The 13,990-nt window shown below is 33.5% G+C and overlaps 1 pseudogene; it reads right to left on the reverse strand.

The window, feature by feature from the left end:
• Window positions 1-508: 508 nt before the first annotated feature.
• LOC113492014 lies at window positions 509-11,022 on the reverse strand (annotated as a pseudogene).
• Between the last annotated feature and the right edge of the window lie 2,968 nt (window positions 11,023-13,990).

A 13,990-nucleotide genomic window follows, 5' to 3' on the forward strand; every position in this document is an offset into this window, starting at 1 on the left:
TTAATAGATCAGTGATAGCAAACTATAATTGAAAAAGAACTGTACAATCATATGCGAACTTTATGAAGGAAATTTATTTTTCGATTTTTTTAAGGAGGATTTATTAAGGAGTTCTTAGCTTTCAAATTAAGTTAATTGTTAGGGCTGTGCTTACCTAGCTCTGTAGTGCCTTCATGTAAGTCAAAGCCTTTTACATAGACTGACTTAGTCACTAGTGACGAAACTCTTAAACTAAAAACATTTGGCTAAATGTCTGTAGTTCTCAATTTCCATGTTATTTTTGTACAATGAATCTAAATAATTCTTTAAAAGAGGGAAAGGTGTGAGTCAAATAAAATGAACAATAATGATTGCATTTTACAATAATTTTATTTAAATTCACTCTAATGAGGTCTTAGTTATAAGATTACGCTTAGTAATTAAGTTTTATTTATTTTAAAAAGTCAATAAAATGTTTTATTAAATTAAATATTGTTTTTATTAATTATATTCCTGACGCCTTGCTGATGGGGCTTATACTGGATACCTAGTACTTGAGCCAAAGGAACTGCTGTGTGAAACAAACGAGTCTGTTTTGTAAGATTGAACGAAGAATCCATTATGATTGTGTTGGTAAGAATTGTTGAAAGAATTAGCGAAAGAATTGAAGGAAACGTTTCCAAATGAAGCATTAGGAGGTAGTTTATTAAGTAATAAGGCCGCTGGGTTTGCGTTTGGTGGGTACAGATTTACAGCTGAAAAGTTGGTGTTGGTGCCTAACCCAGAATTGGGTCCAATGTTGGAGGATATACCCGTTGAAGGTAGCCTTGAGTTTACTACAGGGCTGGGTCCAATATTTGAGCCGATTACTGAATTAGGTCCAATGTTCGACGAAGCAGAGGGTATATTTGAACTGAAGTTGGGATTGTTTCCAATATTCGAGCTTGAACCAGAGTTGGGCCTAATAATTGAGCTTAGCGGAGATGGTTGAGCATTTGTATTTAATATGGGCCCAACATTTGAATTTGATACAGGGGATGGTCCAATATTTGAATTAAATGTTGGCGACGTACCAGCATTAGAGCTTCCCGAATTGGGTCTCATTGAGCTTGGACCTGAGTTGGGTGTACTGTAAGAATGTCCGTCATTAGATGCAGTGTTAAAACTTTGTCCATTGATATCCATAGTATTGGAAACGAAAGTATAAGAATTATCATTGTTCGGAATAAAACCAGGATTATTCCCAATTGTGGGCTTTAGTCCAAATTGAGCTTCACTCACACGATTTGGAATACCATCAAAATTGTTGGTGTTGCCAGTGACCTGATTAAAGCTACTGGATGCAGCTGGTGCACTGAATTGGAAATTACTAGGGTTGTTATTTAACGCAAAGTTGTTTCCTGGGTTTTGATTGAAGGAATTCGATCCAGAGGTGGAGGAAAAGCCAGAATTTGAACTGAAACCACTGGGTTGAGTATTTGAAGTCAGGGGCACTGAGTCAACGAAGACGTTCGGCCTTTGTGGGTACGTTTGAGGTTTCTTCCTGTGTTCTTCTAAAGCTTGCCAGTTGATGAACCAGAAGGGCTGCTTGTCGATTGGCAGTTTGCTAAGTCGATCAATTAAATCTCTGTCGCCGTTGGCTTCGATTGGCAACCTTTCTGTAGTTCCTTCGCCGAAACTGGAAATAAATTAATGCCAAAAATATGTTTAGTTTTTTTTTTTCTTGTACTTCAAAGAGGGACAAATATGTAATATAATGAAATGAAATGAAATATTACAATTAAAATTAGTAATTTATCTTGGTGATAATATGAAGTTGTACAGTTGCATGCGCAAGCGCATCTCGAAGCTCTGTTGTTTTAAAGTCTAGCAATCGATTAAGAAAATAGACGTCCAAGGGCAACATAGGTGGACAACTACCTTTTAAGACTAAGCAAGTTTTTTCTAATAGTTGGATATACCAATAATAACCCAAGTGTTTAAAATACGTATGTTTAAGATACGTTTCGTGACTAATTAGATATTACGTTATTAATGTCTGGGATTTCTGAGATGTAAGTTATGATCATAAACTTGTTTTCGGAGGCATTAATCAAAGGATTTATCGGATTTCCAGATAAGTCCTTTTCTCGTTTCTTGAGAATTTCCGTCGGGTGTTCTACATCAATATAATATTTGGGTATTTACCCCCATTCAACGAAATTTTATGAAGCGCGGTCTTTCTACTTTTATTGGTTGCAGGTAGATTTTGTATTGTTTTATACCCTACGATCTGAATCGACGAATATTTCCATCAAACCAGTCCAGATCTTGTGATTATTGCATTCAAACGCAAGTACCTTTGTTTTATTACTGATTTCCTATTGTATTTTGAAGCTATAATGTTTTCATTGAACTTAAAAGCATCGTACATAGAACAAGATCTTGATCATTACGTCTCCGTAACTCGAAAGCCAACAGTTTATAAGGCAAACTAATGAATACGTGAGTAGTAAATAAGCTTACCGGTTTCCTAATGGATCCTGTGTGGTAGTAGTCCTGTTTGGCGTTTCAGGGAATCCTATAGGTCGTAATCCAGCGAAGAAAGGTCGCTGACCCGCCACGAATGACGTCAGCAAAACTAAGGCTGTGAATGACCTCTGGAAAATAAAAAATATATTTTTTTAACTACATAGTTTTTTTGATTTGTTAATTTAGGCATTTTGCTATGCAGACCAGACTCATTTCTCCGAGCACTGACGCTGATCGCGAAGATGCATTGGATTGACATGTCAAAGTCATGCAACTTGTCAAAATGCAATGTGAATGACATTTTTGTCGTCATGGCTTGTCAAAATAGGTTTTGTTTACGGATTGGTATTTTAGATGAGTACATAGGCAGGTGGAGCAATTATTAATAAATTGTTTTTATGTCATTGATTGGGCGTTTAAATATTTAAGTGTTGATGTATTAGATGTGTTGATTAATTCAATACCTTTTTCCTTATTTTGAAATCAAATTTAGGTAGGTACCTATTAAGTGTCTACTTTTGGATGTGTGAGTGTCAAAAAACTTGAGTTTAATATATTTTGAAACCTGTAATTTTTTTTTTAAATGGATATTATTTAGATGAACCTGTATTTTTTTTTTAATGACGATATTATTTAGGTTGGTATATTTCGAATGTTTTGCACTATTTTTTTGGTTTGCTAGTTGTAAATATATGAAACTGAACCTAACTAACCTAATCACTAACCTAACCTAGGCACTAAGTATAAAAACTTATTACGGTAATGTAACTATTTTGCTTTTAAATGGAAATATACAATGTTTTTTGCACTTCATTTATTTTTAGAGACTAAAACGATTGTAATATCAACTTTTATTATAACTAATGCATCGGAATCGATTATGAAAGGTTGGCAAAAGGCGGTATTGCTTGATTAGAATAAACATAAATACTCATTAATAAAACCGACGACCTTTATAAAAACATAAAAGCATCATCGAGACAAAATGTTAGAAGCTCGCTTTAATAATATAATAACATAAATTCTAATAAGAATAACAAATAATTCACGAATTTTGGCCTTTATGGAGACAAATTGATAAAGGTACAGAAGTTGGTATTCCAAAATTATTATAAAAATGTGTAAATGTCGAATTGTTACTACAATCACAAATCTAAGTGAGCATTCATTAACATTAATTAATATGATAACCTCATAACAAGAATTTAACTTAATAAAATTATATCATTATACTTAAAAACTTAAACTTTAATCACTAATTAACAAACACACACATATTGACAACTGTCACTGAAACTCGAATTTAAATTAAGAACAAAGAATTCAAAAAAACAAAACAGAAACTCACCGCCATATTTCTTGACGTGGGAATCATATTCGAAATACAAATTTAAAAACTAACAGAACGAGTCGGATTCGCGACAATGACATATAGGCTTAATAATAGCAAATTCGCATAGAATCTACGTCTACGTCGTCACCCATAAAATTTAAGATCGCACCAACGTTGATTACCCTTGATTTTCATTTCAGTGTTTGGAAACATCAAACCATCCTCTCTTTTCACTTTCCAGATATCACGATGCATGAGATATGGCTTGGTGACAGAGGAACAGACAGGCAGCGGAACCTCATTATACGCACTATCCGCATACCAAAAAAATAATTAGACGTCGCCTTTGCCACTGCTCATAGCATCCTCACTAACAACATACATGTCTCAGAGTTCTTTTTAGATGCGTCAATTTACTACAACTCATAGTAGACACAGTAGTATGTGAATATGTACTATGTATGTATAATTGCAGGTGTTTTTCCTTAAATGACTAACGACGACTTCAAATGGTTGACTCAAATGCATTGTGGAAGTCATTAAAATGGTCCAATGGTGATCTTTGTGTTCCAATATGATCATTACCTACTTGTCATAAAGTGAAGTCAGGTGAATATGACTGAGAATCTAACTGCCAAAGAAACCTGTATTATGACGATAGGTTTTAACATCGTATTATCTGTTTAACTAATCTTCTTCCGGAAGTAGAAATATCTTATAAGCTATTGCCCGCGATTTCGTCCGTGGTTGTGAAGATAAGATAAGGGAACACACTGTTTATTTCCACCGGGTAAAAAATCGTAGTATTATAAATACACCAAAATATTAAAAAGAAAAACAGAAAGACAAATCAGGCGCCACACAAAATTATTTTTTAAAAAAACTGGTTTTATACAGTTATCCACTCTTATCTCACACTCAAATTATTACTATCATTAATTTGGAAATAAATTCGTCCTTTGAGTCCAATATCAATAAGGAAAAAATGACAAATACGATTTTCCAGGTAGGTATGCAACGAGGTTAACATTTATAATTTGTTTATGTAGTTCTCGGTAAGAAGATACGTCAAAGACAAAATTTGGTGATTTCCGTTTCTAAAAGTGATATGAATTAAGTCATTTGTATAGTAAAAAAATCGTTTGTTTTTTTTTTCATCCTCAGGAGAGGCAATTGAAGGCTATTGTTTATCTATGGAAACCTTAAGCAGAAGAAAAAGTATAACTATCAGAAGAATCATGAATTGATACTCCTAACTTTTAGTTTTTAAATCAATTCTATGAATTCTCTAGCCTTATTCAAATAAAACACATCATCACTACAAAAAAAGGTTTAATCGTATTTCATTTATATTTTATCACTATTAAAATTCCTATCATTAGTTCAAAGTACATCCAGATCCCTAAATCCATCTTCGAAACATTTGAAGATCGCGAACGTAGTCTGCTCTGCATCGAATCCAATGATACTTGTACATTTCTTCAGCAGTTCTTTGGACACATATTCATCTATGCCTAGTAGAGAGAGAATAGCATACGCTGAGTCAGCATTTATAGTTCCTTCTTGTGTTAATATACCTGTTTTCATAAAGAAACATTGAGTTACGTTTTGCAGACCGTTGCCCGCTTCATCTGAATCCATTGAGATGCTGACATCGTCTTTGCCTTCATCAGCTCTGCTAAATTCTTCCATACATTCGGTAACATATTTATTTAAGTTCAATGTTAGTGTCAGTATTTGCTCGATTTTGGATACCTAGAAATAAAAGTCACATTATTAAATATCATATTGATGCATTTACTAGAATACTACGGAACTATAAGACAAATATTAAATCAGTAGTACCTAGATATATATAAATAATATCAAGTCTGACGAAATTTTCATGGAGCAAAATGCTCCGGACCACTTTTAATAAATATCCCTTAGCAGTGCCGAAAACAGATATTAATATTTTGTGACCTTATTCTTTAATACTATGTTTGGTGCAAACAAATTTGAAACTTTATTAAATACTGTGACCCCATCTGATCAGGATTATTAAATATTTTGTTCTCTTTGGATTCTCATATTCATGATAAGGCGAATTCTTCTGATTAAATTCAAGAGTTCGATTGTCTGTAATTATACTTAACGTTTTAAACGTCTCAGGAAAATACGTCTTTTAAACGTATCTTCCTGAAAAATTTTCTGTGGTTTTCACCACCTTTTAAAGTAAGAGGGTTTCAGTTAGGCAGCGGAATTGTGTTTTACAAAGTATTGTGCATTCGCGTTAATATAAAAAAATGGTGACATGGCTTCTTCTAGAGCCCTAACTTAAAGGTTTAAAGGTAATGGTCAAACATTCGAACACATTTAACAGACTGCGCGGATAGCCGAGTGGTTGTGATCACTTCGCCAAACCCACTGAGAGCGATGCGTCGTGGGTTAAATCCCCGGTTAGGACAAGCTTTGTGTGATGCACGAATGCTCGTCCCGAGACTGGGTGATGTGACTTGAAAGGTTTTAGGTTTTGTGTCTTGGAGGACTAAATGTCTTCGAGGGTATTGTTCATTTTAGTTCGAGCAATTAATATAGGTAGGTAATTAGATTTGAACTTACAAATCCATTGCTCCAGCTTACAGTCACCACCAAGCAAACTAACAAGAGTAATTTCATATTTAACTTATGAACTGTTGAACAATAGAATTGTATCGATACTGTTGAACAGAATGATTTCACATAACATTTATATGATGGACAAATCGAATTTGTTTATTTCGATGCATTTCGTATCATTTTATTGTTAATGGTTGTTGAAGATAACTCGTATTACATTCGTTTTGAAATAGAAGATTCTGATGTAGTCGTTTCTATAGTTGTGGGAAAACATGGTTATATAATAGTTATACAATATAGTAAAAGTAACAATACGACAATATTTATTTACAAGGGTACTGCTTTAATAAAATGTTTAGATGTGTACTTGCCTTAATTTTTGAAATTTCTATGGTGGCTGCAGGATTGCTTGGATCTTTATGTGTAGAGTAAGTAAGTTTACTAAGACATCATCTTACAAACAAATGAAATTTGTGTTTACTATAAGTTATAAATATCTTATCATTTAAGATAATTACTTACCGTTTCAACAAAACATTCCTGGAATTAATTTGACAAAACAGTGGTACCCATCACAACTTACGTCACTGACACAAATTCTGTGCAGATCTAACACTTTTTTATAAAACCATGTTTCGAATTCGAATGAACTTACATGTGTGAAAACATCATTCAGTAATGACTGATAAACTTGATCTTTCTCACATCATATATGAACATTTTCTAAAGTTATATCCTTGCCTTGCTTTTGACTATGAGATTTCAGTTCTATGTCATTTACATTAACAAATACTGTGACATTATAGTTATCTTCTTGATAAACCTCATAAACTTTATTATCAATAACCATTTCTATTGCTATTACATCATCTGTTACTTGTTTTACACGTGTATCAAATAAAACAACCATTTGTACAGTTAACAGCATGGCTTGTAATTCTTTGACGTCTAAATAGGCTTTATTGTAAAGTGGTAAGATTGATTTTTGTTATTCATTGTGAAGAGTCATGTGTGGATGACCTTATTTACAAAATACGTAATTTTGAATTTATATTCTTTTGTCCTTGGGATTTTAGGAAAAGAGATGGATATAGATTTTAAAGTGGTTTTAAAATATCGCATTTTTAAATACATTTTATGAGGATATTTTTGGATTGGGTCTTTGTTACAAAAAGCAAAAAGTAAAGTGTTCCAAAGAGAAAAAGAGGTGTCAAGACCCAGTCAATGACTTGAAATGTATAAATGTAGTTAAACAGGCTTGGATTTCGAAAACAGAGATTTCAGAAGAGTATTGAATTTACAGACAAAAAGTCACGTGACTCCGCAGAAATAAATTGTCATTTTGTCCACCGTTTCATAGTCTTTTGTCAAGCTTCGTTCCATAATTAGAACTTTCATATAATTATCACCTTCAGTTAAAAGCAATAGGTGCAAATATGAACCGAATGCTGTTTCAGTTTATCGCCACGGGTTGACGGTTAAATGTTCGTAAGTTTAGTGAGTAATGGCTGTGTAACACGAAAACGATTGTTTGAAAATAGGTTATGTTCTTGTAGAATTTATTTTTCCAATAAAATTTTAGTTTGCTTTGCTTTAAAACTATGCTATCGATTTGAAGGGGAGTTTTGATTGTTTCTGCTTCGTTTGTCAATTGTTTTATGAATTTTGATACATGAATTATGGGACTCGTCGATGCGAATTTTTTACTTACTCCTGTTAATTAACAGAGACGGTCTAAAATTATGTATCTTCTCCAAGTAACGGCTTAATAAGTGTTTGCTAAAATATATAATAAATATATACCTTGCTAAAAGTTTTTCTTTGCAACGTTCAAAAACTATTCAATGTTGACCGTAAAACCAAACTGTTCACGCTACTATTGGGTAAATAATTTTCATGAACAACTTATTCCAACAATACTGACGTCAAAATATGAGTCTGACGACATTTTACATTAACGTGGACGTACTATAACAAAATCAGTACGTTAAAATCTCGCGTGTGTAAGCAACGGCCACAAAAACTGCCATCAACCTGTGACAAGTCTGACGCCTTTGACCTATCGACCCTATACCTTGTCGTTTGACTCTTTGTAACGGAATTTAGAAACTATAATATTGTTTTTTTTACAAAAATAAATTCAAATTTAAAAAGTCAACCGAATTTAAATTTAAAAAGTCCAGAGCCAATATTGATTTAATTTATGGGACCAAATTACAGCTATTTTCGCGTTAAATAAAAAACGAATAAAAAAATAAGTTCATCCTCAGTGCGAAGGTAACAAACGTAAAAAAAGCGAAATACAGACAAATTGAGAACTTCCACCTTGCTGCTAATATCTAGCAGATCGATTCTTATTAAAGAATGATCTGCAATTGATCTTGACAATCACTGCTAAAACAGGTATAACTAGTACAGTTATATTATTAAAAATATTGCTTGACCGGTTCCAAACGTCTGGGTGCAGTTTAAATAACTCGTCATAGATAAAAAAAACAACCCGACATTCTAAAGAATTTTATTTGACTATCAATTCTCTGGAAGGTAAATATTTATTCAGTACTGAAGAAATATTGTTATACTTAAAATACATCTTTCAATAGACTATACAAAAATAACCACAATCTGACAACCTTTCATACGTTATGAGAGTAGAAATGAAAACAAATATAATAATATTAAACTGCGTAAAATCTTAGAAGACAATATATTTGCGCCGGAATCATCTAAGACTTCTTTACAACACTTTGTTCCAATTTCCACAACTTTTGGGTAAAAGTCCGTCCAAAACTCGAACGCTTTATAATTAACTGTCGCTGGCGTGCTCATTGTAAAATTCGCCCGATTAATTATTAAATACCCGGGCCGTTCTACTTCAAAAGCGTGCCAATCAATTATTACTCCTGAATTCGTTGGATTCGAATGCCAAACGAAATTTGAACCACATCCTCATTATGATTTCTGATATGCTTTTGTCTCTGTAATCCCATTTACTCAAGTCTTCGGGCAAAGCTAGATAAGGCATCCCAAAGGTGAAGATTAAATCAAAGTTATGAGGAACACCGATCCACTCTGGAAGGCCCTCATTAGCAATGTCAGAAAATGGCTTGAGATCAAATCTGTAGAGAAAAACGGGAGAATGAGGACTAATGAGCTTCGCTAAGTGGTACGTAGTAGCTCCATGAGTCTTATCCGTATAAAAATCTACGAATAGTTTTCTTAGAATAGTCTCATTTGTAGTCGGGGGGATTGGTTTGTAGAAAAACGCGACTGTGTCTTGTATGTGATGCTGATTTGTAAAACAAGAACTGTTGTCTACTGTGATGTCTGCTAGAATGATTTCTTCTCTCATTGAATCAAATTCCCTTTGACTGATTCCAGAATCACACTATCATCTTTTTCTAGAAGCAATCCATCTTCCATATTTGTATACCCGGCTAATAGAGGGACTGGTGAAAAGATTTCATCTTTGAATAACTTTTCTGGCATCTCTGGTATAAATGGACTTGTTATGTTGCTAAACCCTCCATCGACTATGGGTTTCCAGTCTGTTACGGGACCAGCTATATCTAAGAGGGCTTGATCCGGAACTCTTCTTAGGCAGTCAAGTAACTGGTACGTAGGTTTTCGGAAACAACTGAAGGCTACAGCTACTTTGTCTACTGTCATACTTCTTTCCTCGCTACGTTTACTGATTCTGGTGATAGAGCATTTCCACTCATTGCGATTGCCTTTTGGAATAAACCAGCGGAGTAAGATGATATTAGGTGAAGGGTGACGCTGACGGCTCCTGCGTCATGCCCCATGATGCAGACATTTTCAGGGTCTCCTCCAAAGCTCTCGATGTTGTTCTTGACCCATGTCAAAGCGGCGACTTGGTCCAAAAGACCAAAGTTGCCTGATGCTTCGTTGTCAAGTGTTGAGAAGAATCCGAAGATGCTGAGGCCGATAAGCAACGGATACGAATATAACCTGGAAGATAAACAGTATATAATGTAGATAATGTATTATTTGCAACGGTTTACTCACGCTTAATTTATCGGGTGAGTACTTGACTAGTTTCGGGACAATCACGGATAATCACGACAGTTTGACTCGCGATTAAGGACTCCGGTTGGGTCCGAAACTAGTCGGCCACTCCCAATAAATACGCGTGAGTAAACCGTTGCATCATTAAAATTTAATAATCTCACGATAATTACTATAAAACGTAATAATTGTTTTTTTTCTTAGTATAGTGTAAGATCAAAAAAGAACTCTTGGTACCTACTTATTTACGATGTTCTTACTTAGTTGCCAATGTAACTTTAAAAACTTAAAAAAAAATATAGCTAGATCGAGTGGCACGTGAATTCGGTAATTTCCTTCGCAAGTCTGCAATTTTATTTTTGTAACTAGGTCATATTTATTCAAAGTTATATTAAGTTTAGCATTGGAAGTTTCATAAGCTTTATTACCCTCTGTTTCAGCACCAGCTGGAACGGATTGACGCTGTTAGGGCTGCCTCGGACGAAGTCTCCGCCGTGGAACCAGACCAACACAGGATAGCCTTCCACTTTGAAATCTGAAGAAGATAATATTGGTGTAAATAATATGTTTAGTTATTAATTATTGATTAGGATTTAAAGACAAAACGAGAGATCTTTCGAGGGTTTTTTTTTCTACGATACTCTTTTTATTTCTATTAAACACTACTTATTTAACCCAATACGCAACAAAAATGAATTGAAATCAGTCGGCCTAGTTTTTGCTAAATTTATTTACTTTAAATCTTGCTGATTGCTACTAAATACCCTAGTTAGCAATTCTGCAAAACGGGCAACACAATCGTCAGGATCTTTAGACAGTTCCCATAAAATCTTTAGACTGACTGCCAGAACTGTCGTTTTGTAGTTTATAGCATAATAATGGATACGTATTTCTTATTATGTCCAGCAAACATACCATCTCCTAAACTGTAAAGCAAGTTTGCTTTTTAAATTTTTGTTGTTCAGAAAAAGGTAATACGTGTCAAATATTTTAAAATTACCTGAGAGATTAAATAGATTGTTACCTCACCCTTTCATCACCATAGACTAATTTCAAATATTACGTATATTGAATTTTAAAAGCTAAATTTCCCTCACACAGTAATTTCGTCTTGAAAAACAACAGCCCATACAAAAAATTAATACGCAGTCATTACATCGTTAAGTAGCCGTAATGCAAGCATTCCGTGCGAAACGTTGGACTTATTCACCGAGTCCTTTAAAGTTGACCTAACCTTAATCTATTTTTGACCTAAATAACACTTAAGTACGGAATACTTAGAATCATTGTTTGTTTATTAGTTTTTGATGTGGTAATTGGTCAATTGGGCTTGCAGAAAGGAAATTGTGTTGCGGACTTTTGGATTTTATTTATTTCTCTTGTTTCTTATTTTATTGTAACTAGGTTAGAATGGTTGGAAATTATTTAAGGTTTGGTGCAATATTATTATAGTTTCTGGCTATGTAGGTTAAAGGAGTTTTTGGTTATGTTGTTTACTTATAACATGGGACTTTTGCTGTGGCTCATGATTAAGGCTAAATTGGGCCCGAAACTATTCGGATGCTTCCGATGAATATGCAAGAGTTTACCGATATGTGATGAAAGTAAAAACGTTCAATAAACTGTGTGTGTTAGTAATAAAAAAAACTATTTCTCTAGTTTCTTTTTTTACAGAAAAACGAATATTTACATACGAAGGAAATCAATTTACTTTCATCAATTTTATCAACAATGATTTGATTAAAACATGGATTATCTATGATTTCAGAATAATGAAAAATGCCAGAGTAATCCTGGAAGTAAACTTTATACAAACATATAAGCATTGGTTCAAATATTTGACCCAACATCACAGCCTACATAAGACCAACACGCCAACATTTGTAACCCATTTCCTTGCATTGTTATGAATCATTGCTATCGCAGTTCTATGTCACCGTCACAGTGACTAATAGGTCATTTCAAGCATAAACTTTAAATTATAAGTCGTAATAAAAAATAATTACTTTCATGATAAAAAGTTTACACAACCTTCATGGCGGTAATGACTTATAATAAGTATAGTTTTTATGCCTTAAGGGTCCAATATCACGTTGTTGCGTTACTTATGTGTGACTCAACACTCTATCCTTTATATAGGTACTAATACTAGGTGATGCACAATGCTAAGTGATGAAGGGCCGAGTTTGCAAGAAGAAATTGTGGTATTCCCATCGCTTTCTGCCGTGAGGCCTCTTTTGTTTTTAATCGTCCAAAGTGTGACCGCGACGGTTCAACTCTTCGCGGGGTCCAGCAAATGTAACGAGCAAATTTCCACTTATGTTTGGCATATACCACGAAAAGTCAGAAATTTCAAACAAAATCACTCGTTTTTAGAGTTATACTATTTTTTGGACTTCAAGGATAGCCGAGTGGATGTGTTGGTGGGGTGAGTCTAATTGTCTTTACGTATGTAACTTGAATGTTTGTGAATCCCCCGCAAACATTCAATTCCTTAGTTCCTTATTCGTTCCTTTATAATTCGCCAGAGTCAGTTTGTATTTCTATCTGTCCTTATACCTTATATCTATCAAAAAAGGTAAAGAGCAAAACTGATAGCATTATAGTTTATAAAAAAATATAGTATAACAGTACGGAACCTTTATTTACCAAGTACAACTCGCGTTTGCCCAGTTTTTATTTACTTGAAAGATGCTTATCTCGAAACGAAAGGGAAAATTGTGAGTTGTAGGAAATAGTAATTTTACTGTTTTTTCTAATTAAATATGCATGTGTAGAGTTAATAATATATGCTGAGCTGGCATGTTGCATGTATTGCTATGCTTTTGCGATTTAGTTTTTCTTATATCGAGGATCTAAATATAGAAGTGCCACTTTATTATTGGACCGCAATATTATATTTTATTGTAATTATAGTGAGAATGACTCATTATGAAGTGAAGTGAAGGTTTACTCACGACTAGTCTCGGACCCAAAAAGAGTCCTTAATAAAGCGTTGCGTTATTTAATCACAGTGCTATACTTATAAACATGGCTTTTTCAGAATACCTAACAAATAGTTTATGAAGATGAAATAGTTTTCATTTAAAAACCTGCATGTGAGGTTCTGACCTAGCATGAATGGAGAATATTTTGTATAAGCAAAAAAATGTATTTTGTTGTAATCTAACACAGCAACAGATGTGTGATCGTTGAAAATTGAAACGTTAAAAAAGAAATGTCAATTGAGCGTTTACTGTCACATTAACCCTAGAAAGATAATCATATTGTGACGTACGTTAAAGATAATCATGCGTAAAATTGACGCATGTGTTTTATCGGTCTGTATATCGAGGTTTATTTATTAATTTGAATAGATATTAAGTTTTATTATATTTACACTTACATACTAATAATAAATTCAACAAACTATTTATTTATGTTTATTTATTTATTAAAAAAAAACAAAAACTCAAAATTTCTTCTATAAAGTAACAAAACTTTTAAACATTCTCTCTTTTACAAAAATAAACTTATTTTGTACTTTAAAAACAGTCATGT

The sequence above is a fragment of the Trichoplusia ni genome, chromosome 1 (assembly GCF_003590095.1).
Source record: "Trichoplusia ni isolate ovarian cell line Hi5 chromosome 1, tn1, whole genome shotgun sequence".
Taxonomy (NCBI): Eukaryota; Metazoa; Arthropoda; class Insecta; order Lepidoptera; family Noctuidae; genus Trichoplusia; species Trichoplusia ni.